Source organism: Notamacropus eugenii, chromosome 1 (genome assembly GCF_028372415.1).
Source record: "Notamacropus eugenii isolate mMacEug1 chromosome 1, mMacEug1.pri_v2, whole genome shotgun sequence".
Classification (NCBI taxonomy): domain Eukaryota; kingdom Metazoa; phylum Chordata; class Mammalia; order Diprotodontia; family Macropodidae; genus Notamacropus; species Notamacropus eugenii.
Genome location: NC_092872.1, coordinates 587,387,540 through 587,415,268, shown reverse-complemented (window position 1 = coordinate 587,415,268; position 27,729 = coordinate 587,387,540). Strand labels below are relative to the sequence as shown.

General features: G+C 39.3%; 1 long non-coding RNA gene across 3 annotated transcripts in view; it reads left to right on the top strand.

Annotated features, from left to right (window-relative positions):
• The first annotated feature begins 14,468 nt into the window (after nucleotides 1-14,468).
• Nucleotides 14,469-27,729, top strand: part of LOC140520517 (uncharacterized) — a 48,688-nt gene continuing 35,427 nt past the window's right edge. Inside the window, exon 1 of one of the 3 annotated variants that reach the window (XR_011972544.1) lies at nucleotides 14,469-14,786. This is a non-coding gene — a long non-coding RNA (uncharacterized lncRNA). The remainder of the gene's footprint in view (nucleotides 14,787-27,729) is intronic. The other 2 variants (XR_011972546.1, XR_011972545.1) reach the window with 2 other exon arrangements.

The following is a 27,729-nucleotide window of genomic DNA, read 5'->3' as shown; positions in this document are numbered from 1 at the left end:
AAATACCCTGCCAGAGTCACACAGCTAGTGAGTGTCAGAAACAGGACTGGAATTCAAGTCTTCCTGATTATAGGTACAGGCTCTATCCACCATGCAACTAACTACCTAAAAGGGACAGATCAGAGATGTTGTGTAATAAATCATTAACTCGGGTATTTTTTTCTGACATATTTGCTGCATGTCTGATACGGTGCTAGGTACTGTGTGATGGATACAAAAGAAGGATATAATATAGCTCCTATCAGGGAGTTTATATGATAATAACTATTATTTATTTGGCATTTTAAGGTTTAGAATGTACTTTACAAATATCTCATTTGATCTTCTCAACAATCTTGGAAGGTAGATACTGTCTTTATCCCCATTTTAAAGATAAGGAAACTAAGGCAGAAAGTGGTTAAGTGACTTGCCTGAGATCACACAGCTTATCTGTATCTGAGGCAGGTTTCCAACTTAGGTCTTCCTGACTCCAAGTCCAGTGCCACCTAGCTTCCTCCTTGGGGAGAAAGGGCATGTGTAAATGAAATAATTAGAGGAAAAATAAAGAACAAAACTGCATGCTATTGATTGTAGATGGTTTTGAAATTTAGAGAAAGGAAAGATTACACAGGGATTTTAGGAAGTTTCATGCAGGGAATGGAACTTGGGTTAATCAAGAAATAGTTACCATGTGATAGATACTACGCTAAGTGCTAGAGATATGAGGACAAAAGTGAAATATACCTTGTCCTCAAGTAGCATATATTTTAAAAGGGGAGTATGTTTTCCCCATATGTAAGTATATTGTACATATATGTGTGTGTGTATACTTATAACTATATTCAGAATATGTACAGGATGAATACAAGGTAGTTTTGAGAAGGAGAGCACTAGCATCTGTTGGAAGTGTGGGACTGGGTAAGACTTCATGTAGAAGGTGGCACTTGATCTGATTTTAAAGGGAATCATGGCTTCCAAGAGGCCAAGTTAAGGAGGGAGAGAGTTTTAGGCATGAAGGATAGCCAATGCAAAGGCATGGGAATGTGAAATGAATTCTTGTCTGTGGGCAAAAGCAAATAGTCTAGTTTGGCTGGAATGTATTGTGTGAAGGGGAATATATTGTGAAAGAAGGCTGGTAAGGTAGGAAAGACTAGGTTATGAAGAAAAAGCTTTGCCTGGGAGGAGTTTATATTTTATGCTACAGGAAGTCATTAAAGTTTATGGAGTATGGTCTTATGAAATAAGACAAGAGGTAATGAGCCACCCTGAACCAGACTAGTGGCTATGGGAGACCCTAAATGGAGAAGAGGAAGACAAAGTATATTCCAAGAAGGGGGAATAGAATGAGCCAAGGCATGAGCATGGTACATATGGAATAGTGAGTAGAATTACCTTTCTTGAAGTGGAGGATGAATGCCAAGAGTAATGAAAAATATAGATCAACAGCTGGGTCAAATCATCATGGAAGCAGGAAAACTGTTCATAGATGGGCCAATTCATTGAAGTCTAGATTTTCTTTCTCCTAAACTTGTGACATTGAGATAACTGCCCAGCTGAGCTCACAGGGGTGTAGGGCACTTACCCCTCCCTGTTCTGTGCCCAGCAATTTCAATTTGTTCTGAGTTCAGCCCTGCATCTAATTAGGGGGACTAGGGTCCCCTTTCTCACACTGTTCTGGTCCTTAAGTCCCCTATTGTAGCATATTGGGAAATAATTTTCTTATGGCCCATGACTAGGCCCTTCCCAAAGAGTAAGCTTAAAAAAAGACACTAAGTGAAAAATATGAATCACATGGGGCGTGAAGCTTATTCCTATGCCAAAAAGGAATGTTAAGCATAAAAGATTCAAGATTGGTCAAGTCAACAAGCATTTATTAAGCACTTACTATGTACCAGGCACTATGCTAAGTGAGAGGGATACAAAGTCAAAAATACAGTCCCTAATTAATCTAATTTAGGAGACAACACACAAACAACTTTGTGCAAACAAGAAATATGAGATAAATAAGAGATAATCTCAGAGGGAAGGTTCTAGCATTGATGAGGCTCAAGAAAGGCTATTTGTAGAAGATAAGATTTTAACACAGACTTGGAGGAAGCCAAGGAAATGAGGAAGAGGAAAAGAGGAGGCAGAGAATTCCAGGCATGGGAGAGAGTCAGTGAAAATTCATGGACTCAGAAAAAAGAGTATCTTGTGTAAGAAACAGCAAGGATACCAGTGTCACTGTATGATAGAGTACACGGTGGGGAGTGAAGTATAAGAATATTGGAAAAGTAGAAAGGGGAAAGGTTAGGAAGGCCTTCAGAAGCCAAAGGGTTTTATATTTGATCCCAGAGGTAATGGAGAGCTTTTTGAATTTACTGAATAAAAGGAGAGGTGTGGTCGGACTGATGATTTAGGAACATCAGTTTGACAGTTGAGTGGAAGATGGACTAGAGGATGAAGAGACCTGAGACAGGTTGACCAACCAGCAGGCTTGAGAAGATGATGTCCTAAACCAGCATGATAGGAGTATCAAAGGAAAGAAGAGATATATTAACAGAATGATTAGATCAGAATTCAGCAACAACTTATAACTATGATTATAGTCAGATTTGATATTTAAATTTTAATATTTAAATATTTATTACTACTTAGCATTTAATTTTATTTAAATTAAATATTTAATACATTTAATAAATATTTTAATATTTAAACCTGACTAGAACACAAAACAGTTTTTTAATACTGCGAATTAGGCCTTTTACATTTCATTATGAGATTGTGTTGTCCAGACACTTAGGGGGTGAAAGCCTGCTGAAGAAATGATCAGACTAGGCCAGTTGTCCTCATGGGGGCCATTCCATTGGATTCAGAAGCTTCCCATGCAGTCAATCTACTTCCGCCACTGCTGCCATTTAAACCATTCCAATAGACCCTTCTGACATCGCTCAAAGACCTCTTCACCTTTTGAATTCACAACATCATCTCCTCACAAGGAAAGGAAATATGAAAGAGAAAGATAGCCATAGACCCAAATGCAAGTTCACCTAGTTAGAGCCTACAACATTAGTTGCTCCATGGGCAGAAACATTGTCATATCAGAGTAAAAAGACTTCTAAAAGGACTCACATCTTGCCCTTTTGAGATCCACAGATAATTAAAGGACCCTTTATCATCTCAGATTGGAAGTTCTTTAGCTCTGCATTGTACATGACCAGAAGGTGTCCTCAGAGCTCCAATATGGTTGGCAAGAACCAGGCCAGGAATGTTTGTGCATGTTCTAAGGAGAGGCCTCTTTTTTCTCAATCATCCTTGTGACAGTAGTAAGAAGTAAAAGAATTAGAATTAAAGAAAAGTTAGTGATGTTTTCCTCCCTGTAAAATGAAGGGATTGGAATTAATGATCTTAGCTCCCTTCCAGCTCAAAATTCTATGCTACTTTGAACTCTAGAGTTAGCACAAATATAAGGATGACAGTGAAGGGGCATGTCTCTGGCCTTAATTTTCTCACCTGTAAAATGAGAGGGTCAAACAGAACGGCCTTCTTCTCCCTTCCAGCTCCTTCATTCTAGAATTTTATGAGAAAATATATGAAAGGTGATGAAAGAATAATATCACTGAGGTTGGTGAGGAAGGGAAAAATTAGAAGTCACAGTCCTTAGGGCTTAAGGAGTAAGCTAAGTCTGTCATTTGATTATGGAAGACATTTTAGTGACTTAATTGAAGGAGAAACCACAAGCCCTTGGGAGTAGTGATTCCAGTTGTCCTAAGTGATCAAACTAAAGTCAACAGGGAGAACTGGATAAAGCAAAGACTGACTTTTTTTTCTTTTCATCTTGTTTGTTCCTGACCCCATATGGTTTGGGGAGTGAATTTTGGATGTAGCAACTTCCATGTGGGAGAAAAATGAATTAGGCGTTGTCCCCAGAGTGAAGAAATAAGGACACGCTAAATAAGATATGAGATAATGTCGGAGTATCCCAGTATTTAGACAAGAGATGTCTCTGTACATACACCTTTTCCACCTCACTGTGAAGAGCTGTTGGCAGAAGGTAGCACAGCCCCCCCCAAAAAAACCCTTTGTTTTAGTTGAAATTCTTGACTTGTTACAGTTCATGGGCGTTGAGTCTTATCTGATCCTGGACTCTGCTGGGACTTAATTAAATACCTATGCGTGGGTGGGGAGTTGGCATTGCCATTTCTTATTCTGCCAGGCCATGGAGGACTGCTACAAGAACAGGTATGAGAGTGGGGAGCGAGGATTCCCCCCAACTTAAGTAAGAGCTTCCTTCATCCAGATCAGAGAGGCAAGTTGGCCCCCAGGCTGGCTGAGAACCTTTCCTTTCCTTTCAGGGCTGGGCCTGTGTTGCAATGTTTCCTGAGGAGGAGGCAGTGTTCCTAATGCATTTGCCAGCAAAGAGCACGAGAGTGATTTTTTGCTCTCCTGGAGACATTCCTTCCTGCAGTTCTGCCAGCAATGTCCTCCCCGCATCCTCTTCTGTTTACTCCTGCCCTGAGCCCAGATGGATTTCTGAAAATGGCAAGAAGTTGCCTGAGCAAGTTGTGTGTGCCCACGCACGTCCATGCACACGAACACACACGTATGCACACACACATCATCCAGAGGCACCAAGTTAGAAGAACGCAAACCTCCCCAAGGGCCTGTGTGTGATTTCATCCAAGAGGGACATTCCAGGCCACTCTGCAACCTTTCAAGTCTCTTGTGAAATCTTGAAAGCAGACAAAAGCATGTGCCAGACATTGTCATCAGTATGCTGGAAGCTCAACAGATTAATCAGCCCAGGGTTGTCTCCAATTAGTTTGTGAGATTAACTCATCCTGTCACCTCTCGAAGGGTACAAGGAGTCGTTGTTCCTTCAACTCACATAACCCCATCTGTCTGACAGGCTCTCAGATGGGAGAAACTTCAGAGCCCAGAAAGGCTGTCACATTCTCACCTTGTTCCTAGGACCTCTGTGTGTGAAGTAGCTCTGACATTACAACGTGGCAAAGATGTCAGAAAGACTTAGGACCAGTTTTCACTGAAAGAATACTCCATTTTTCTAGTGGACCTACGATCTTAACAATGTGGGCATTCTCTCCAACAGTGTGGATCTCAACCCATCCATCCCTCTCTATTCTGTGTGAATCTTTCTCCATGCCTTCCTATAAATCTGAAGGAGGAAGAGGACACATCCAACATTCTGGGGACCCTCTGGAAATAACTAAAAGAAATAACTGAAACAAAATAACAGATAAACATATAAGTTGTAAAATGCACCAGGCTAAAAACCAAAGATTGAATGGTTTCCTTCATCTGGGGTGGGTTTTATATTTGTCTTCAGATGACTGGGGTCATCCTTGGTCTGTGTAGAGACAAGATGGTATACTGAATTGGAGGACAGACTTTGAGCCAGAGGGACCTTGGAAGACATTTGATCCAACCCTCTCATCTTACAGATAGAGAGAGGTAAGGTGATTTACCAAAGGTCACAGAGCCATCATATCCCCAGTGCTTAGCACAGTGCCTGGAGTATAGAAATCCTTAATAAATACTGGCTGAGTATCTGACTGACTAGAAAAGGGCATTCCAAGATGTCAAGATGCTCCATAAGATCCAGTTCCTTTCCATTATTGTTTGACTGCCTCAGGTTCTGTTTAGGGTTTTTGTGCCTCTGACCCTGAGTCGCATGGGACCATCGCCTTCCTGCTTGACAATTCATAATGGTGGTGATGGTGCTGGGGGTGGTGATTTGCTTTACAGCTGACAAATTGCTTTATGTCTGTTTATCTCATTTGATCCTTAGAACAATCCTGTGAAGTAGGTAAGTCAAGAATCTCATGCCACACTGGAACAGAAACCATGGGAAACATTTAAATATGCCTGGTCCTGGGCACCTACCTGGTTGGTTAGGAAAGCCTGTAGGTTACTAAGCATAAATTCAGACTCTCCAAGTCCTCTTTCCTCAGCATCCAAGTGACTTCACTAAGATTATTTCTTAAAGACTCATTTTTCTAATTTTTAAAATGAAGAAGCTGGATTAGATGATCGCTAAGGTCTCTTCTGGCCTTAAAAGCCAATATTGTTATGATTCTGTCTCATAAAATGAAGGCCTTGTTCCCACCTCTCCCCACATTGAGCATAATTGAGAACTTGTTCAAATGAGGTTGCAAGCTTATTGACTAGTCATTACCTCTATTTTGCTGGTTTCTACATGTGAAAGGATGATAAGGTAGTACATCTAACCTCTGTCAGGTAGGGAGCAAGTCCCTTTTAATTAGATACAGTTGAATATAGCATCTAACATAGTGTTGCATCTATGTGAATATAGACATAATTTTTGGATATTAGTGATGATAGTGGTTTGCTCCTATGCCTGGCAAGGAAATTTTTTAAATTAAATTATTTTTTTCTTTTCAGTGCTCTACAATCACTTTCATATATCTAAGATTTTTTCCCCTTCTTTCCCCTGACCCCCCCTCCCTCCTCACTCCCTCCCTGAGATAGCGTACAATCTTCTATAGGTTCTACACATACATTCCTATTAAATACATGTTGCATAGAAGAATTAAAATGAATGGGAGAAACAATAAAACAAAACATAATACAAAAGAAAATGGTCTGCTTCTATCTGTGATCCAATTCCATAGTTATTTCTCTGGATGTGGAAGGCATTTTGCCTCAAGAGTTCATGGGAAATTTTGTAAGACCTTGCATTGCAATGAAGTACTAAATCTACCGGAAAAATTCCTCGCACGCTGTAGTTGTTGCTGTGTGCAAAGTTCTCCTAGTTCTGCTTCTTTCACTCAGCATCAGGTCATATAAGTCCTTCCAGGCCTCTCTGAAGTCTTCCTGTTCATCATTTCTTATAGTACAATAGTATTCCATTACATTCATATAGCACAACTTGTTCAGCCATTCCCCAATTGATGGGCATCCTCTTGATTTCCAGTTTTTGGCCACCACAAAGACAGCTGCTATAAATATTTTTGTACATGTAGGACCCTTTCCCATTTCTATGATCTCTTTGGGATAGTGTCCCAGAAGCGATATTGCTGGGTCAAGGCGTATGCATGTTTTTGTAGCCCTTTGGGCATAGTTCTAGAATGGTTGGATCAGCTCACAGATCCACCAGCAATGAATTAGTGTTCCAACTCTCCCCCGTTTTCCAATTTGTCATCTTCCTGTTTTGTCATGTTAGCCAGTCTGATAGGCGTGATGTGGTACCTCAGAGTTGTTTTGATTTGTATCTCTCTAATCAATAGTGATTTAGAGCATTTTTTCATATGATTATAGATAGTTTTAATTTCTTCCTCTGAAAACTCCCTGTTCATATCCTTTGACCATTTATCAATTGAGAAATGACTTGTATTCTTGTACATTTGACTCAGTTCCCTAGATATTTTAGAAATGAGACCTTTATCACAGACACTAGATGCAAAAATTCTTTTCCAGTTTTCTGCTTCCCTGGGAGGGAAGTTTTACTTTATCATGTTGAATGGGAGACTCACTATTTAGGTTTTAATGCAAGTTATGCCCATTCAGTGAATATTTAATGCAAGACTTCTAAGTACCAGTAGGGATACAAAGATGAAAAATGAGACAGCCCCTGTCCTCAGGCAGCCATCCATTCTACAAGAGGAATGCAGCACACAGGCACACATACACACATTTCCAGGTAAGTAAATTCAAAGTATTTTCTAGAAGGAGAGAACAACTAATGACTAGAAAGCTCAGTAGAGATGTTGTATAAGATGGGGCATTTGAGTCATGCTTTGAAGGAAGGTGGAGATTTCAAGTGACTAATAAGAAAAATGAGAATATTCCCAATATGAGGGATGGCCTTTGCAAAGGCACAGAGGTGGGAGATGGACTGTTGTTGTGTGTGGTCCAGTTTGACTGGAACTGAGATTGAAATAACTTTATAAAAGTGGATGTAAGCCAGACAGTATAGGGCTTTAAACATCAGACTGCCCATTTTGTATTTTGTTCTAGAAGGAATAGGGAAGTACAAAAAATGTTTGAGTAGGGGAGTGATATGGCAGCTCTATGTTTTAAGACTATCCATTTGGCAGCTCTTTGGAAGTAAGCTGTCAGCAGTAACAGTGAGCTGTGTCCAAAGGAACAATACTATAGTTTGAATGGAAAAAGTGTAGTGTTTTCTAAGTGTCAAAACCTGATGTGAATATCATTCATTTAAATCTTACATCTGTCTTCCGGAGCCCACAGAATTTACCCCTAATAGTTGACAGAACTCCTGGTAAGCAAATAAAGAAGGTGAAAATGACCAACTAAGCAGATGATGCAATCTGCAGCATGTGGCAAATTAGAAGGAGGCATTTTAGCCTATGAAACATATTTTACTGAGAGAATAAAATGTGGCTTGATTTAAAGCTAATGATATCATGTGTCTAGTCACTTAAGATCAAAAGAAGCCTTAACTATAAAATATTGCTAATGAAACCAGACCAAAGGGGGGGGGTCTCCTACTTCAGATGCGTGGAAGAGAAATTTTACTCTGTGTCTTATGCCAGAGGGGTGTGAGTCAGTCAGACTTCTTGGCAAGGGTGGTCCTTGACACGACAGCTAGGGCATATCCTTACCAGGCATGAACTCAATGAATCTGTCAACTTCACTCTGTGTTCCTTAAGCCTTTGGGTACACTTAGGTATGGGGGCAGAAAGGCTCTTCCCTTTTTCTAGGCTCAGTGATTTAGTATCTTAAAGGGTTAGGTCGGATTATGGTTTGTAGGAAAGTGGATATTGTGGGAGAATAGAAATTACTCTGAAATGTTCAACTTCCAAGTGCAAGTATTAAGCAGCTCATCTGTGAGGAAGCATAACTTCCTATCTCTTCCTGAGGGGTGATGACCAAGGAATAGTAACATTTGAATTTCTGTCATTTTCATGAACTGGTGCATTGTGTGTCTTAGAAGAAGATAAAGAATTCATAGAGAACCGTAATGTCAAATAAGAAGGCAAGGTATTACAGTGGAAAGAGTAGAAAGAGTCTCTGAACCCAGATGATTTGGATTCAAATCCCCCCTCCTCCCTCTGATATGTTTGGTCATCTCCATGACCTTGAGGAAGTCACTTGCCTTCCTCATCTATAAAATGAGTTCTAGAGCCTATAAATCACTTAATATCCCAAATGACATGTCCTTCTGGAAAGCAAAGAATTCCTTAAACAAACAAAAAAAACCCATCCACCACTGATCAAGATACCCTGTCACCTGAAGCACTAGGGGATGAGGGCTAGGATGGTAGAAGCAGAAAGGACATGTGGGAACAAATCCCTCCCCAAGTCTAATAGAAATTCTCAGTCTATTTGGGTTTTCTTCCCTCAGTTCATTGTGAGCAGAATTTCCACTTGAACTCACAGCCACAGTGCCACAGAGGCGCTGAATACCTGTCAGGGTGTCACTCACGGCTCAACCGAAGCACTCACGTTTCCTTTCATTCTTGCCTTTAGTTACTGAAAACATTTGCTAAAAAATTGCTGCCCCACTCAGGAGCTGTCAAAGGTAATTGTGTTGCACAAAAGTTACTAAGAAGCATGAAATAATATGGTTACCACCTGGAGACTGTGAGTTAATAGAACCTGTCTGATGACCCGCCAAGTCTTGCCACATGTGAACATGCAATCCTCTGTCTGAACCTCTGCAGCATAAATTTGTGGGGGAGAGGTGGATCAGATGGCTCTTAGCAGCAATTTACATACAAATCCCTATGTAAGAGCCTTCAAGTTCAGGAGCCAGGTCATCAAATCCAATGAGGTCTGAGGTTTGGTTTGGTTGTGTGTTGGGGTTTTTTTTGGGGGGGGGGGCATTTGGTGGAAGTTGGAAGAAGGCACAAGGTTGTAGAGGCACAAGCTCAGTACTGTGTGAGCTCCTTACCCCAGAAGGCAAGAGCTCTATTTTACTGTCCTCATAAGCTAGTGGTGATCAATGGCCTTGGTGTGTGAGAAAATGAAAATCAAAGGGTCAAGAAGGTTAAAAAGGATCCTTGAGGGGCCAATAGTCATCCCTTTTCCCCTAGCAAGGGTAGTACCATTCCAGAACAATAGGAGTGTAGTATCTTTATTTTTGTAATTATCCTATTTTGCCTTGACAGTCAGTCCCACTGTTTCACATCTGAAAAACAAAGCGTCGTTTTTTTTTATTTATATTTAGGAAGCCCCGCCCCCCTCCACAAACTCCTAGGGTGTTAGTACTTTCCTCAGAATGTACAGCCCAAAGGGATGTCAGAAGCCAACCTCTTTATTTTATAGATGAAAGTAAAGTAATGGAAAGAGCATTGGACTTTGAGCCAGGAGGGAATAAAGAAATAGCATTTATAAGGTGCCTACTCTATGCCAAACACTTTACAAATATCTCTCTGAGCCAGAGGACCTGGGTTAGCAGCCAGGCTCCAACATTTAGTAGCTGTATAAATTTGGGCAAGGCAGGTCACCTCTTTAGGCCTCAGTTTCCTTATCTGTGACATGAGGGGGGGTGTACTAGAGAAGCATGAAGATCCCTTCCCATTGTAACTTAGCTGATCTAATTACTCAGGGGCTACAGAAACTTGAAAGTAGACAGTTTTTCATCTGAAGGTGCCAATTCTATTTCAGGATTGAAACCCTAGGCCTTCTTCAATCCAGGTCACCCTTTTACTTATTGTCTTTGGGTTAGACAATAATCAGTAAGAATTAAGTATTTACAAATCCTTTTATAATATAATTAATCTCCCTGATTGATTAGTTTGTAAGTTCAAATGTTTCTATACTAGGTTTTCTTAAAATGAAATACCCGTGTGTCTTTATAACATAAAGTGCCATTTTCTTGGCACTTTGACACAAAAGGGTGTAACCGCACTTTAGTTAAAGAATCACTGAATAAAATTATGGTTGATCATGAACTTGCTCATTTTACTGTAGGTTGGCTTAATCCTAAATTTATAGGTGTCCTACATCATCGACAGCAGAAATGACAATATGCTTTTTGATCAACGAAAAGTGTTGGTCAATAAGAAAGTTATCTATTCCCATATGGAATTAGTTCTAGCGTAAAATGAAGAAATTTATGCCTGCTTCATCCCTTTGGCAAAGAAAGAAGGCATTAAAGGCCAAGGGGAGGAGAACATAGGGGAAAACTACAAAAGTGTTTTTTGAATGAGTGATGAAGGGAACATCTTTGGCATATTGAGAAGAGCATTGTATAAGGAATCAGGAGATATGAATTCTTATCCTGGCTTTGCCACTATGTAGATCTGTTATCTAATCACTCAGTCTTTCTGGGCCTCAGTTGATGCACTGGTAAAAATGGGTGAATTAGTGCTAGCATGTTAAGGAAGCCAGGGCAGCTGAGAAATGGGGTGACAAGTAATAGCTATAGGCAATAGCTGTGAGGGGGTGAGCAGTTTCTCTCCTGTGAGATTGCCTGCAGGCAATAAGTAAAAGCTAGAACTACTACTTGTGATCTAGTCCACCATGCTGTATTTTGTTGAAAGAAGAGCAAGTAAGCCAAGCAATCCCTCTTTGGCAAAGGCCTGTGGGTCCACAGGTCCAATATTCTTGGATGTCTTTCTCTGTGTGTCTATGTTTGTGTGCCTCTGTCTTCTGTGTCTCTGGAGAAAATTTATGTTCTAGGACATGCTGAAAATTGCCCGAGGTATTAGAAACAGAGCAGCTCTAAGTTCCGGAAAATGATGAATTTGAGTTGTAAGGTGACGGACAACAATATCCTTGATGGTATCTTCTGAACCTTTCCCTATTTTCTCACATGTGCCTGTTAGAAGCCTCAAAAAGAGCCGAAATGAGTGCCAGGTTACTCCGTAGCACCTAAACTTTGTGTCAATGGACAAGAAGAATCCACCGCAGGGCAAAATGTTGAAAACAAGGGGGTGAGTGGGCAGGCAGTCAGGGAATGGGAGGACTTACAGGTAGGTCATGATCACTGTGAGTTCAAATAATGGGAACTTCAGTTTAGTGTAAATTATAAAATGATTCCTGGCCACATTTAACGCAAGCCAATTTCAGTTAATATGATATGTGTGAGCTAATGAAGTGTTTTTTAACATGGTTCTATGTGTGCCATTGGGGCACAAGGTGGTGCAGTGGACAAAGTGCTTGCCCTGAACTCAGGATGACTTAACTTCTTGAGTTTAACTATAGCTTCAGACATTTATTAGTTTGTGACCCTGGATAAGTCACTGAATCCTGTTTACCTCATTTTCCTCCCCTGTAAAATGAGCTGAAGAAGAAAATGGCAGATCGCTCCAGTATCTTTGCCAAGAAAACCCCAAATGGGGTCACACAAAGTCAAACATGACTGAAAACAACTCAACAATAATATGCTTGTCATTGCTTGTGGATGGACTATGCTGCTGCATATCATTACTACCCGTTTTTGTATTGATTTTTTTAAAGTAGGCCCTAACATGGCCAAATAGAAGAATATTTCAAATGGAAATGCCACCAATACAAAAGAGAAGAAACATTCCTATATTAGAACAAAAATTTGATATAATTGGATGACAAGAACAAGGTCATGGTAACTCCAAAGAGGATGGGATGTTGGAATTTCTGAACCTGTAGTAGAGAATTTTTTGAAACATACAAATGAAATAACAGAAGAAAGGCAAAGCTTGTCATCTGTAAACAACTACAAGGAGGTAAAGAACTACAGTGAGAGAAGAGCTTTTTTCAGCTGTAGGGACTGAAGAAGGCAATCCAAAGGCATTTCTCTTAGCAGAGCATCCATTCAGACAAAAAAAAAAGGCTTCAAGTTTATTTTAGACAGTGAAAAAAACCAGGAGTGAATAAATATTTTACTGCAAGTGTTGGTTGGTTCAATTGCTTGAAAAATCAAATTCAGTTGCATAATGTTAAAATTGGTAGAGAGGTAGCCAGTATAGAAGGGGCAGTAACAGCTACATATTCTCTTGTTTTGATGTAAATATGGCAGAAGATGGGTACTAATCAAAAATCTTCAAAGTGGATGAAAAAGTCTTATTCCTAAAAAGAATGCCTCCTAGAAATTAAATTTCTAAGAAAGAAAAAAATTTAACCTGGATTGGGATTGAAAGTATCTAACAATCTCCTAACAGTTTTATTGGTAGGAAATATGGAAAAGAACTTTAAATTAAAACCAATGCTTGTTTATCAGTCCTCTCATTCTAAAAGGCTGAAACCATCAATTGCTTCCAGTTCTTTGGCTGTCAGATAAGAGATCATGGGTGACTAAAGATGTTTTTAAAGATTAGTTTTCAAGTTCTTTTAGCCCAGATGTTGACAAATATTACAAGGACAAAAATATCACATTTGAAGTATTACTGATTTTAGATAATGCCCTAGGACATCCAGTTACACTTGATACATTGTGTGAGAATGTGTGCATGAAAATTGACTAAGATGTGGATAAAGCTCTTTGCCTTTATTGGTAAATGTATAAAGATGTAAAGAAAGAGAAGACAGTACTATGGCCACTGCTAAAATGTTTTATATGACAGTAACAACTTTTTTTGTCATATTGTCAACATAGGCTTATATTTAGGTTTTATTGTCTAATCATTTTTCATGTCTGACTCTTCATGACCCCATCTGGGATTTTCTTGTCCAAGATGCTAGAGTGGTTTATCATTTCCTTCTCTAGCTTCTTTTTCAGATGAGGAAACTGAGGCAAACAGGGTAAAGGGACTTGCCCATAGTCATATAGCTAGTAAGTGTCTGAAGACAGATTTGAACTCAGGAAGATCAGTCATTGTCCACTGTGCCACCTAGCTGCCCCAATATTTAGGTCTGATATTAAGTAATTTTTTTATTTTTTGAATTTGTTTTTTATAACCATTCTTTGTAATAAACTTAAATAAGGAATAGATTTTTATCCTTTGCTGCTATATTATGTTGATAAATAGCTACAATTTATTTTTAAAAATTTTTTTGTTGTATATTTCCATTTGGCAGGAATTAATTGTCATATTTAACATATAATTGTAACTTTAATTAGTGTGAATTCACATAATGAAGTGGAGGAGGCAGGCTTTCTTTCAAGGTTAATATAAACTGGCCATTGTGTTTGAAGTCAAAAGATTTAGATTCAAAGCCTGGCACCACATTTGTTACGTGTAGGACTTTAAGTAAGTCACTTAACATCTTTGATCCTTATCCATTCAATGAGGAGACTGAATTAAAGATAGTTTCCAAGGTTCTTTTTAGCTCTGAATCTACATGTGTATTCTATATATATATATATATACATATATATACACAAACACACACACACATAACATTTTCTATGTGTATATATAGATACATATAGTTAAATGTATATACATACATATAGACCTATATTTGTATGTATACACATGTAATATACATATACATACATATATGTGCATGTATACATTTTAAAAAAATTTGTCTCCATGTTTAATATCATAGTGGCCTGGCAGCTCCAGGAATAGCACATAACAGATATAACAAAAATTATATGCTATAATAAACATTGGTACATACATATATCCATCAAAATATTTATAGTAGCACTTTTTATGTGGCAAAGAATTGGAAACAAAGCACAGATGCCTATTAATTGAGAAATGGCCAAACAGATTGTGACTCATGTATGGAATGGAATGGAATGGAATGTCGCATCATTGTGAGAAACCATGAATATGAAAAATTCAGAGGAGCAGGGAAATGAAATAAGCAAAATGAAGGAAACAACACACACAGTAACTGCCACAATATGAGGAAACTACAAGGCAAAAACCCCAAATCCTGTATAATTGAAATGGTCAAGTTTGGTCCTTGTGATTTAGTACCTCGCTTCCTTCATCCTAGAGGTAGGGGATTTATGAACGCAGAACACTGCATGTCATATTAGACTTTGTTGGTGTGTTGGCTAGTTTTATTAAAGTACTTTTTTATTTTTATTCTTTTTTTACAATGAATATCTCTCTGGAGATTCAAGGGGAAAACTATTTGGAAATTAAGATGATATTTTTAAAAGTTATCAATAAAAATTAAAAACCATATTGGGCCTCAGTACATTGTGGACCAGCAGTGACCACATGGGGATGGAGTGGTATGTGTATTTTCATGGAAGAAAAAATAGCAGGAAATGAACTCCATTTGAAAGAAAAGCTGGGGGTGGAGTAAATATGGGTACTTTTATTTCTGAAAGCACATGCAGAGTCAAAATAGGCTTATTTGATAGTCCTTTATTCTGGAGAAAAAGCGTATGCCTCTATCTTTGAACTGCAGTTCAAAGCTTCCTGCTCTGTTTAAAAAGGAAAAAAAAAAATCTTTCATAGCCTCCAGTCATTTTATTTCACAGAAATTATATACCTCCTTCTTAAGTGTCCTCCGTTGCCTGTCACGTGGGCAATCTGTCACCCTCCGGCCCATCCTCGCCATCTTGTGTCTGTCTCCCTAAGCCAGTCTCTAACTCTCCTAATGGATGAGCAGACTCCTTTCTGTCTCTTTCCCACCATTTACTATGGAGCCAACCAAACCCCTCTTCACCTCTTCATCCCTCTCCTCCATCTCTCCCACCACACACTTTGCTCCTGTTGCTTCCTGATTCGTCTTCCCTTCAGCTGCCCAGTCCTGGTTTCCACTGTAACACATCTGGGAAGACCCTAGGCAGGGCAAGTGTCCATAAGAGGTGACCCTGCCGCTCTCTCACTGATGTCTCCTTTGATCTCAGGAGATTATGAAGGAAAAGTGTGAAGAAATGTAGCTGGTAGGGAAAAAAAGATCTTTGTGATTTATATGATCATTACCTAGTAGGGTTAGAAACAAGGGCCTATTTATTCTAATAAGCCAAGAATCCTCTGGCTCTCCCCAGTGTTTTTCCCCTTGCTTTGCTAAATGTTTTCTCCCCCTGTGGTAACGGGGAGGACAGCACTTTGCTCAGGGTTTGTATTCCACATGGAATGTTAAGAGAGTTCAGATGCTGAGACAGGTCATGGCAGTGGGGGTGGGGAGAGGTGTGAGCTTATCCAGATCTATGTCTAAGGCAGGACTGTTTTTAAGCTGACACAGTGCTAAATAAAAAGCACCTTTCTTTGATCTCAGTGACTTCCTGGGTAGACTGTCTGATTAGATAAAGATCACGTATCCCCCATCCCTTAGGAAGCTGTAACCTTAGCTTGGCTGCAATGCTTGTCCCATGCCCCTCTGTTTCCTTCTCATTTCTGACTTGTTCTCTGTCTGTCTACGTCTCTCCCCTTATTTCTAGTTTTTCTTCCAATCTGGTTAGGGAAATGAAGGTTGTGGAACTGGGGCATCACTCTGATCCTCAGAGAAGACATTGGGTAGACTGGTTAAAAATGAAACAATAGATTTTAAGAAGTTTAAATGGACTTCATCTGGTTCTGGGCATCAGAGGAAAATCAGTCTCTTCCTGCAATATGGTTAAGCCCTCAGGATGCTATGAAACAAATTGGTTGGTAGGGGGAGAGGGAAACTCAGCCCTTCAACTGGGTACATTAACAGAGAAAAGAAAAGAGCAGCGGGGAGGAAGGGAAGAAATGTGTTTCCTAGGACTGCTTGTAGCACTTAGTATTAACCCAGGCACCCAGTGGATGCCCTATAAACATTAATTGAGGATGATGAGCTGCCTCATATGGTTGGACCATATGTGTTTTAGAAAGGTGACTTAGAAAACTGGTTAGGAATAACAAGCTTTTGAGTCCCAAATCATTTAGCTGATGAGACTTTTAATGGCTCCTATAAAAGCCAGGATTTTAGGGCTCCTCTATTATTTCTTCTTTAGACCCAAGCATCAATCAATCAATAAAACATTTATTAAGCACCTATGATATACTTGGAACTGTGCTAAAAACCAAAGTTTCTACCAGTGTTCCAGGTAAACTATCCTCATGCTTGGTCAAGCAGTACGCAAATAGCTCAGTTTACAACTTTTACTTGCCTCTTAGAATTTGAAGGTAAAAGGGATGACTTTTTTCCCTTCAGCTCCTTTCTCTCTCTTTCTTCTCCCCTAAGACTCCCAGATTCAAGGTTGTTAGCCCTCAAATACCATAGTTCTCTGTTAGTAACTTGACAAAATTAGAGAGAGCATTGGTCCCTGCCCTCAAGGCACTTATAATCTAATTGGGGAAATAAACTTCTTAGAGAACAATACAGTATAAGATAGTATATAATCAAGAAGACACTATATAATCACGCTAAGTGGTAAAGTGCAGTTCATATAATGTGAGGTTTGAGAAGAAAGAGACCAGTGTGGGTGGTGCTTGGAGTAGCTGGGGGAAACCATGGAAGAAATGCGCTTTGGGCTGGGTGTTTTCTATCTTCCCCCAAACCTCCACAAAAATTATCAGGTTTTCTTTTTTTTTTCTTTACTCTTGTTTGAATAATGGCTCCTACTGTCTCTTTTCTGTTACATACACTGCTATGCTTGGTCACCGTCCAGGCTATTTTGGAAGACTGTCTCTTTTCAAGCTGGGTTCTCCCAATGCCACAGTGAAATTTTCTCCTCTTCTTCCACAAAGCCCAAAGACATTGTTGTTCAATACCCTTGTATTCTTCCTTACTCCCTCTTTTCAAGAGCTTCGTCCTGATTGAGTATCTGTTGGAGAGAAAAAGGAAGGGAACAGAATGACCCTAGAGCTGGCATCTTCTCAGAAGGAAGAGACCAGTAGCAGGCACTCTGGACTTCTCATGTCCATCCTTAACTTCTGTAAGTTACATCCTCTGCCTTGCCAAGGGGTAAATGGAATCTGTCATGCACCGTGCCATTAGGATGAGACGACCTCCTCAAAACAGGCCAGGAAAATACATGCTCAGGATGCCAGACCCCTAAACAGAAATTCCAGATGTATTGGACCATAGTTGCTTTGTTCCTTCCTTGAAAAATGCCGAGTGAGTGCAGTTACCCCACAGGCCACCAGATATAAAGGACCAATTTCACCAGGAGATAGTCCTAACTTTGCCCCTTTGAAGAGAGGTATGAATTTCATTACGGGCAGGCAGAGTCATAGTTCGACAACTCATCATTGCAGGCAGAGGGGAAGCCATAAAACTCTGGAAACTGGCCCTTGAAGACTTGCCCTGCTAGCAAATATTTGAGTTGGACGAGGTGGGGAAGAGTATGTGTGGAATTACTCTGTAAACCTTTCACCCTCCTGTTCTCCTGTCACCTGTCTTCCATGTAGCTCAGATCTCAGCCAGACTTTACTTTCTCCCATCTCTATCATGGGTGCGTGTTCTCTGTTAGGATTAAGGGAAGATCAGACCTCAACCCTTGGCCTCTGTTAAACCCAAACATGACGTGTATCAGGAGCACCTGACATTCAGTGCCTCTGTCTCATTTAGCTTCCAGTTTCTGACTGGAACTAGAAACACCTGGGGGTGGGCAAATGTCTGCAGGGCAATCTGTTCCTGTGGGTTTTTTTCTAGCTTTGAGGGCAAGATCTTTTATAGTTCAGTTTTGTGAATTTTGTAAGTTATTTTTCTTCCCAGAAGAATAAATTGCTGAATGTATTTCAGAATAGAACTTTATTTCTGAATGTTGGAACTGTGGTTAGAAGGAGAGCCTATTATGTGCTGAGCATGCTAAGTGCTTTTACAAATATTATCTCATTTGGCTATAAAAAATGAGACGGGGAAAAATCAGTGAGTGCTCATTGATTTTCAGATAGAGTTCATTCGAATTCTTAAGGTTCACAAAAAAGATAAAGTTTGCTTTTTCCTTCTGTTGCAATTATTGCTTTGATTTGTTTTTGATCCCCAAACAGCCAGGTGTGCCCCCTGTGTACCGATCATTGAAGTAATGGTGGCGAGTGAGGGAGGAACTTATGGCAAAAACAAAATAAATTTGAAGAGAAATGGTTGTGTGACTGAGGCAGTGGTCCATGTGTAGCCAGCCAATTATAGTACCTCATCATGCTAAAACTTTTAGAGCTACTTGTATTTTCCAAAGCATTTCCCCATCTATTATTAATTTGCTTTTTACAGTAGCCCTGGGAAGGAGACAAGAAAAATCTTAAAATGTATGTTATATGTGTTCTGCTCTTCTTTTCCAGAGTGAGACTGGCAACAATTCCCCCTCAGTATCCTAGAGGGTAGCCCAAGGATTTGGGGGGGATTTGAAATGAGAGCATTTCTATAATGCTCTAAGGTGGAGCCTGGTTCCAAAGTAGTATCCCTTCTCTTAGCTGGTGGTGATTAATGCCTCAGTTCCATTTAACCAGTGAACACCAACTAGCTTTCATAATGGGAATTTTACTTTGAAGCCATAGAAAGAAGTACCAAATACCAAAAATATCTGGCATGGGCTCCAGTTATTGAGCTCCTTGTCTATTACTATCTTAATCTTTTAAAACTATAGGTATCTCTAATATGCTTCACTAAATAGAAAAATCGAACACCAAGGCCTATATTCACTGGCCACATGTGCAGTTGGCCTTTATATGCAGGCCTACACAGCATTATTTCTCTTTTATCATCAAAACATAGGCAGACAGGAAGGTATTAGATCATAGATATTAGACACAGGGACAAGCCTGGATTGACTAGTGGCTTTTGAATATACCCCTATTCTGGCTTCAGAGCCAATCAAAGAAGCTGTCTTTCATTATGTGGCTAACAGACCAGGATCAGGTACAGAATGTCAGCACATGCTCCAAAGTCCCACACAGAGATTGCTTTAGCCAAGCACTCTGCACATTCTCATAAGGGCTAGAATTGTTGTCTAGTTTCATGTCAACCTAACAATAAGAATTGAAGAACATACTCCTAGCCAGATACTGTCTTAAGCACTGGAAATAAAAATAGAAGCAAAAAGGAAGACAGTCCTTGGCCTCAAGGAACTTATATTCTAATTGAGAAAGATGCTCCATAAAAGGAAGATAAACTATGGAGTGTATGGGGTGGGATAAATGTTACATGGTGGAGAAAGAGGTCCAGAGAGTCAGGAGAGATATAAAGGAGTAAACGTGGATAACCTAGGCCCTTCTTTCAAATGGAAGTTCCGGAAGGAACCGACCAGTCAGAAGGATCTTCCATGGTGAGAAGGCTGATGATGAATGACGGGGAAAGAAACTAGGAGAATCAAGAGCAGAGCTCAGAGAGTCATGAAGGGGTGACATGCAAATTTTACAGATGAGGATCCTGAGGCCCAAAGAGTCTGAGTGCCTTTGAAAATCACACAGTGAGTTTGTGGAAAACCAGAACAAAAGTTTGGGTTTCTGACTCTCAGGCTGGTACTATTTCCTTTAAATTGAGGAAGAGCTTCTTTATTACTAACCTCTGTGCTTGATAGAATGGAAATGTCCTATTGTTGATGTAATGGCAGGGTTTTTGGAAGCTCTAAGAACTCCAGCTCTGAACCGCTTTCCTAATTTCCCAAGGGTCAATGTGGATATACAAATTTTGTCCTGAGCCCCCATCTTCTATAATATTCTGTAACTAGACTGTGCAAGAATCACCGGTCCAATAGCAAAATCATTTAAGATAAAAAAATATAAATTACAAGAGGAAATAAAATAGTGCTACCATTCCCCACTCCTTTTCCCTCCCCAAATGTCATAGAAAACTTATGAAGAAGTTGGAAAACTGGACAGACGAGGTGAAGTTGTCATAATTCCCTCCTATCCCCCATCTCCTCTGAGCATATTTCTTGCAGTGAAGATCTACTTTCCTCTCGAGGCAGGCTTGAATTTGTTGAAGACACTCAGCTTTACTCTGAGATCATGAGGATTCTGTTAGATCTTCCCGATTTGGGAATGTAGTGGCAATGCTGTTCTGTGCACCATCCCACCTGTCTCTCCATCCCATCTGTAGCTTGCCTCTCTGTATCTTCTTATTCTAGAAGACCTAGCAGTCTTGTTTGTCTTATATCAACATTTTTATAACATTCCCTGCTCACAGTTGCTCAGGGTAGCCAAGGACTCCCCCTTTCCATCCATTTTCATGTTTCTTTTTTATATTTTTCCAAATCCATACCACCTGGTGCAGTCTTGGTCTTCAAAAACAAGTCCCTCTGGGAACATGACATCTTGGAGCTTTCTCCAGTGAACAGCAGTTTCCCTGCATCATTTATAACTATGAGTAATGGAAGCTGTGCTCCTGTGGTGAATATACAGCCCTGCTCATGGGTGAGAATCTCACAGGATGGTCAGGCATATTACAGGTGTACCTTCACTGATGACATATAGATTTAATAGGCTATTGGCATATCCCCAGCATCTAGCATAATGCCTTGGATACAGTAGAAGCTTAATAAATGTGCCTAGGGTGGGGGAAGTGGACAGATGGGGAGAAAATTTGGAACAAAATCTTGTGGAAGCGAATGTTGAAAACAAAAAATAAACATAAATAATAGAAATTCTGAACTTAACAAATACCAAATAAAATGAGCATTTTCATATACAATCAATCAACCAGTCACTAAATGTGTCTGGTTCTTTTGCCACTGATGGCCCAGAGCCCAGTTCTTAGTCCCTGACTCTCAAGTCTATTGGGTTCTGAGTTAGGAAAAAAAGGATCTAATTAAGAGATTTGTAGATGATCTCTGAGGACCTTTCTAGCCCAACAACATAAAGTGCCTTCTTGTGAGGTCCCACATCACTTAAGCCTTGAACTCAGAGGGTAGCTGACCTTACCTTCAGATGCCCACAAGACCAATAATATTTGCTAATGGTTTGATTTCAGAACACTTTAAAGGTCAGGACACATCTCCTCCCACTTTCTGATTGATGCTTGAAGCTTCTTTAACTGGAGACAAAGGCTTTCTTTCATTTTACACTGAGATAGCAGCTGAAAATATAAATATACCAGCAAGAAGCAAAACATTGACTCACATGTAAACTAAGGTACAAATGACTGTTAATAGAACCTTTATTTCAGAGCAGGTTTTAATGGCAGTAGGGGAGAAGAAGAAAAGGAAGGGCACATGAAGGGAAGAGGTGGGGAGGATTTGGAGTGCCAAAGAAAGACACTTGCTTTATAATTTTGTCCAATAATATCATTTTCAAAGCATCATGTATTTAATTCAATGTTCACAATAATATAGACAATGAGTGCGTTATCTTTAAATGAGGAAACTAAGGTTCAGGGGAGGTTAAATGATTTTCTGATCATTTCATGTCTAGTAAGAAAGGATCTGAAACTTGAACCATGTTTTCTAGCTCCAGATTCTAGACTTTTCCTACTATGGTGGTATCACCATGCCCAGAAGTTAAGACTGATGGAGAAAAACAGAACTAGAGGAGAAAAAGACCTGGTATGATACAGAGGGAAACAAGGGGTAGGAGATATTAATTGATCGAGAGAAATGTTCTTGTATATTCTCATTCATGCATTCTCATTGACACTTTGGGCATAGACATTATTTTCATAGGATCATAGATCTTGAGATGGAAGAGGCTATAGAGATTATCTTGCCAAAATCTCTCATTTTACAGATGAGGAACCAAAGATCAAAATAATTCAAATCAGAGTAAGTGGCCAAGTCAGAATTTGAACTCAGGTCTTGCTCAAGTTCAGTGATATAAACCGCCACTGTCTCCTATCTAGCATCAGATGGGATTTATGAAGCTCTTTCTGGTACTACAGTAGTGAACTAGATACCATGAAGGTCATCAGATTATAAATTGAGAGTTTATGGGAACCTTGGAAGGAATGGAGACCAAATCTCTCATTTTAAAGAGGAAGAAACAGAAAGTCAGAGGAGCTGAGCAACTTTTCCAGGATCACCCAGCTCATAAGGGTCTCCAGCAGGAGTCACACCTAGATACTTCTGCTCAAAGTCCTCCTACTATTCATTATGCCTTGGGGACCATAGATATCATCTTGTTAGGATCATAAATTTAGAGCACTAAGGATCCTTAGAGACCATCAGGTCCATTGGGTTCTGGGCTAGAAAAAAGAAGTATATAATTAAGGAGATACATGTTTGGTCAACTAGTTCAGTCCAGCCTTTTCATTTTATGGAGAATAAGCCAGAGCCCCAAATCCTGGAGCAACTGACCCAAGACTGGGGAGTTAGTTGATATTAATCTGGAGCAAGCAACTTGTTCATGGTCACAAAGTAGAGCCATGAATGGAATCGAATAGCACTTCATTGAATAACTACCAAATTCTTAGAACAGAGTCCAGCAATCCTAAATCTGCTGCTAACTAAAGCAAGCTTATTATTGAAGCAAGAGCCCAAGTCCCATTCTCCATCTGGGCTCTTCAGGTTTAGGTAAAAGGATGTGCTGGACATTTTCCTGTGATTTTACTATTTGTTCCTAAGTTCCTTTGAGAATATGGACAGTTTTAGCAGATATTTTTATTGCTTCTAGCTATTAACCTGAATAACCATGCTGAGCATTTGGTTTACATCTCCCTTCTGCATTTGCCATGCTTCATTTTGTGTTCTGATCATTTGTGTATATTTTATCCCCTTACTAGACAGTGAGTATCATGACAGTGATAATCTTGTCTTTCCTAGCTTATCTCCCTCAGTGTCTGCTTAAGATGAGCAAGGATTGTTTTTGAAATTGTTGTTGTTACAGAGCACAGTGGAAAGTCCCAGGAGGCCTGAGTCTCAGCTCAGCCCCCAATTTTCTGTGTGACCTTGGATAAATCATTTGACTTCTCTGGGCAATCACTTCTATCTCTAAGCTTCTATGATTTCACACAAAATTCATTCTCTCCCTAGCCCTAGGTACAGAGCAAGAGGTCTGCAGCATAAAATGGCACAGAGATGAGAAACCTGATGCTGCGTTAGTCTCTTCATGAGGCATCCTTGGTTAGCATAAATTGAGCTTGATAGCTGATGCCAGGTGTGAGAGTCCTCTTTTCTTTCTTTCGTCCAAAAGGAAAAGGAAAAGGAAAGGAAGAAAATATGAGTAAATATGCACTTTTAGTCCATTACCTCTCTGTTTGAAGGTGGATGGCATGTTTTGCCATGACTCCTTTGGAGTTGTGGTTAGTCATGTGTTGATCAGAGCTACTAAGTCTTTTAAAGTTGATTGTCTTTACAATATTATTGTTATTTTATAAATTATTCTTCTGGTCCTACTCACTTCACTTTGCTTCATTTCATAAAAGTTTAATTAATACCTCCCTTAATCTACCCTACCTCTTATTCTCCTCCTTTCCTTTAGCTCCTTTCCTTCCTATTTGCATGTTGGGTAAAATGTATTTCTAAACCCAATTATGTATATGTATATGTATTCTTCTCTCCCTTAACCAGTTTAGATGAGAATGAAATTCAAGTGTCATTGACTCTCCCCTCCCACTGCCCTCTTCTTGTATGAATTTCCTCTTGAGCATCCTATTTATGTGAGACAATTTTCCCCATTCTTCCTTTCCCTTCTTCCCTCTCCCAGGGTATTCTTCCCTGCTCATTCTATTGTCTTCTTTTGACATTTTATGAACAGAAAAGAATCACACTGAAATCTTCTATGATCCTTGGTGATGATAAAATTGTGAGGAATCTATATTTATCATCATCATATATAAGAAGTCTAAACTTGTTCAGTCTCATATGATTTCTCCTTCATATATCCCTTTTTATATTTTTTCTGACTCCTGTGTTTGTATGTCAAATTTTCTACTCAGCTCTAGTCTTTTCATAAGGAATGCTTGCAAGTCCTCTCTTTTGTCAGAAATCCATTTTCCTCCCTGTAGGATTATACTCAATTTTGTTGGGTAGGTTATTCTTGGGTGTAAACCTAAAACTATTGTCTTCTGATATATTATAATCCAATAATCCTATTCCTTTATGGTGGTACTTGCTAAATCTTGTATGATATTAGCTGTGGTTCCTTAGTAGTTTTTTCTTTCTGGCTGCTTGCCATATTTTCCCCTTGATCGAGGAATCCTGAATTTTGTCTATAATATTCCTAGGAGTTTTCACTTTGGAGTTTCTTTCAGGAGGTGACCAGTGAATTCTTTCAATTTTTACTTTGTCCCTTGGTTCTAAGGTATCTGGACAGTTTTCTTTTATGATTTCTTGAAATGTGATATCTAGGTTCTTATTTTGTTGATGACTTTCAGGTAGTTGAATGATTCTTAAATTATCTCTTTTCAATCTCCAGAGATTTTTAAATTATCTCTTCTCAATCTGTTTTCTAGGTGAGTTGTTTTTCCTGATATTTCATATTTTCTTCTATTTTGCCAGTTTTTTACTTTGTTTTATTATTTCTTGATATCTCATGGAGTCATTAGTTTCCATTAGACTATAAACTCTTTGAGGGCAAGAACTATTTTTTGCCTCTTTTTGTATCCTCATTGCTTAACATAGTAAATCTAATTTTTAAGAAGTTGCTTTCTTCAGTTAAATTTTATACCCTTTCTTTCTGGGCTGCTAATTCATTTTCATATCTTTCTTTCCTACCTCTTGTCTCTTTTACAATATTTTCCTCTATTGTTCTTATTTTTTTTTTATCACTTTTTTAGTTTCTTCTTTAACTATTGCTGTAACTCTTCTAGGAATTCTTGTTGGACTTTGTCTAAGCTGCATTTACCTTTGAGACTTTGCTTGTAGATTTGTTCTAGTCATTCTCTTCTTCTGTGTTTATGTCTTGAGCTTCCCTGTTGTCATAATAATTCTTTATGGTCAAAGTTTTGTTTGGGTTTTTGTTTGCTCATTCTTCTAGCCTACTTCTTGACTTTGAATTTTGTGTTCTGGGCCTTGCACCCTTCTTGGGGGAAGGGGATGTCAGGCCCTTGCTTGAGTTTTCTTACATATTTTTTCTGCTTTCGTAGCCCTGATTGAGGGTCTTACAAGCTTCCAGTGTTCCCAAAGTGATATGATCCAGAGGGAGGTCTGTTTATTGCTTTCCTAGTCTGAGTTCTGCAAGTTTCTGGCCCAGGTTTGGGTCTATTACTTCTTATAGTCAGAGCTACACAACTACTATTTGCTTTTTGGAGCTTGTTTTGTGCTCAGTATATATCTAGGAGCAATGTTTTTTTCTTTCCTCTCTACTCTGGATCCACAACCTAGTGCTGGGTGGTGGGTGACAGAGCTGCCAGAAAGCACCTGTTCTGGAACCCAGTGCTCACTCAGGAATTCCTTTCTAGTATCCTGTCTCTTCTTTCTCTCAGTCCCCAGGTGCTAGAATGCCTTCTGCCACAGGAACATCCATGAGCTCTCCCATCTATGACTTCTTTTTGGCTTTACCAATTAAAATTCAGTTTGATTCATTCTCTAGTTCTTTATTGAGCAGGTGTGAAGGGACAGTTAGATTCTGTTTCCTCTCACTTGCTTATCTTGACTTGGATTGCATTAGTGTTTTCCTAAACTAAGAGACCCTCAAAGGAGCTTTTGAAGTTATTTCAAGGGAATCATGGAAACAGATTTGTTAAGGAAGAGTAATGTTTCAAGACTTTTTCTGACCATTTCTTCTGATCTAGTGAAAGTCATTTTGCAAGATTTTTAGAGTTTATCTTGATCTTCCTCCCATGGCATCTCTTCCTCCTCTTCCACCTCTTTTCCTTTCTTCAAATCTGAAAGGTGGTAGGAATGATGATTAGAATTAATCTGAAAAGGAGAGGATGTTATTTTACTCCCTGGACTTCACCTCAAAAATATAGAGCTTCCAAAATTTTTGTTCAGGGTAAGGATAAGTAGCATCCTTTTTTTAAAGATAGGTTTCCTTCCTTGATCTCCCTTGTAAAAATGCAAGATCTGAAAATTCATTGTATTTGTGGAGTGAGAAAGAATGAGGAATCTTGTACAAAGCCAAGATTGTGAACCTGGGAGAATAGAAGGATAGTGATGCCTTCAGGAGAAGTAGGAAAGTTTAGAAGACAGAATGGCTTAGGGAAAAAAGATATTTAGGTTAAGATTTGTTGAATTTATGATGTCCAGTTTGAAAGGTCTGATAAACAATTGATGATCTGGGCCTGGAGCTCAAGGGAGAGATTAGAATTGGATATATAGATATGGGAGTCCTTTACATAGAGATGATAATTAAAATCATGGGTAAGGTTTAGCAAGAGAGAGAGAGAGAGTATAGAGGAAGGAGGAGTTCTCAGGAAAGAACCTTGGAGAACACCCACTGTTAAAAGATATGATGTGGATGAAAGATGATTGTGTAGATTGCTGCAACAACCTTCTAATAGGTGTCCCTGCTTCAGCTCTCCCTAAATTTCAGTCCACCTTACACTCTTCTGCAAAGGAGACTAAGGAGTGGTTAGACAGGTGAACCTCAAGAAAACAGTTTCACAAATACCAGGGAAGGGAGAATATCTAGGAACAGGAAGTGATTGACAATGTCAAATGTGGAAGACAGGTCAAGAAGGATGAGGTCTGATCTGACATGATCTGACAAATTAGATAAAGCAGTTCCAATGAAGGGATTAGGTTAGAAGTCAGAATATGAATTATGAATAAGAGAAGAAAAAGTGGAGGCACTAAATATAACTTTTTCTGGGAGTTTGACTGAGGAAGGGAGGAAAGGTAAAAGATGGTGACTTGAAGGACTGGTAGAATCTAGTGAAGGTTTTTAAGGATGAAGGAGACTTGAGCATGTTGGAGGCAGTAGTGAAGAAACTATTTCATATTCAGTGGTTGAAGATATATGAAAAAGGAAATGATTCAGGGGAAAATCTGCTGGAGAAAATGGGATGTGTAGAGGAGTTGGCCTTGGAAAGGAGAGGAGCTGTCTCATTGTAAAAGATAGGAACAAAGGAGGAGAGACAAGTATACGTACAAGTATATGCAGAATAAAAATAAAGAGAATAAATACAAAGCACCTAATTACAATTTGATTTGAGAGGGAGGGATGGCACTAGTAGTTGAGAGGATCACCCAAACATCTATTA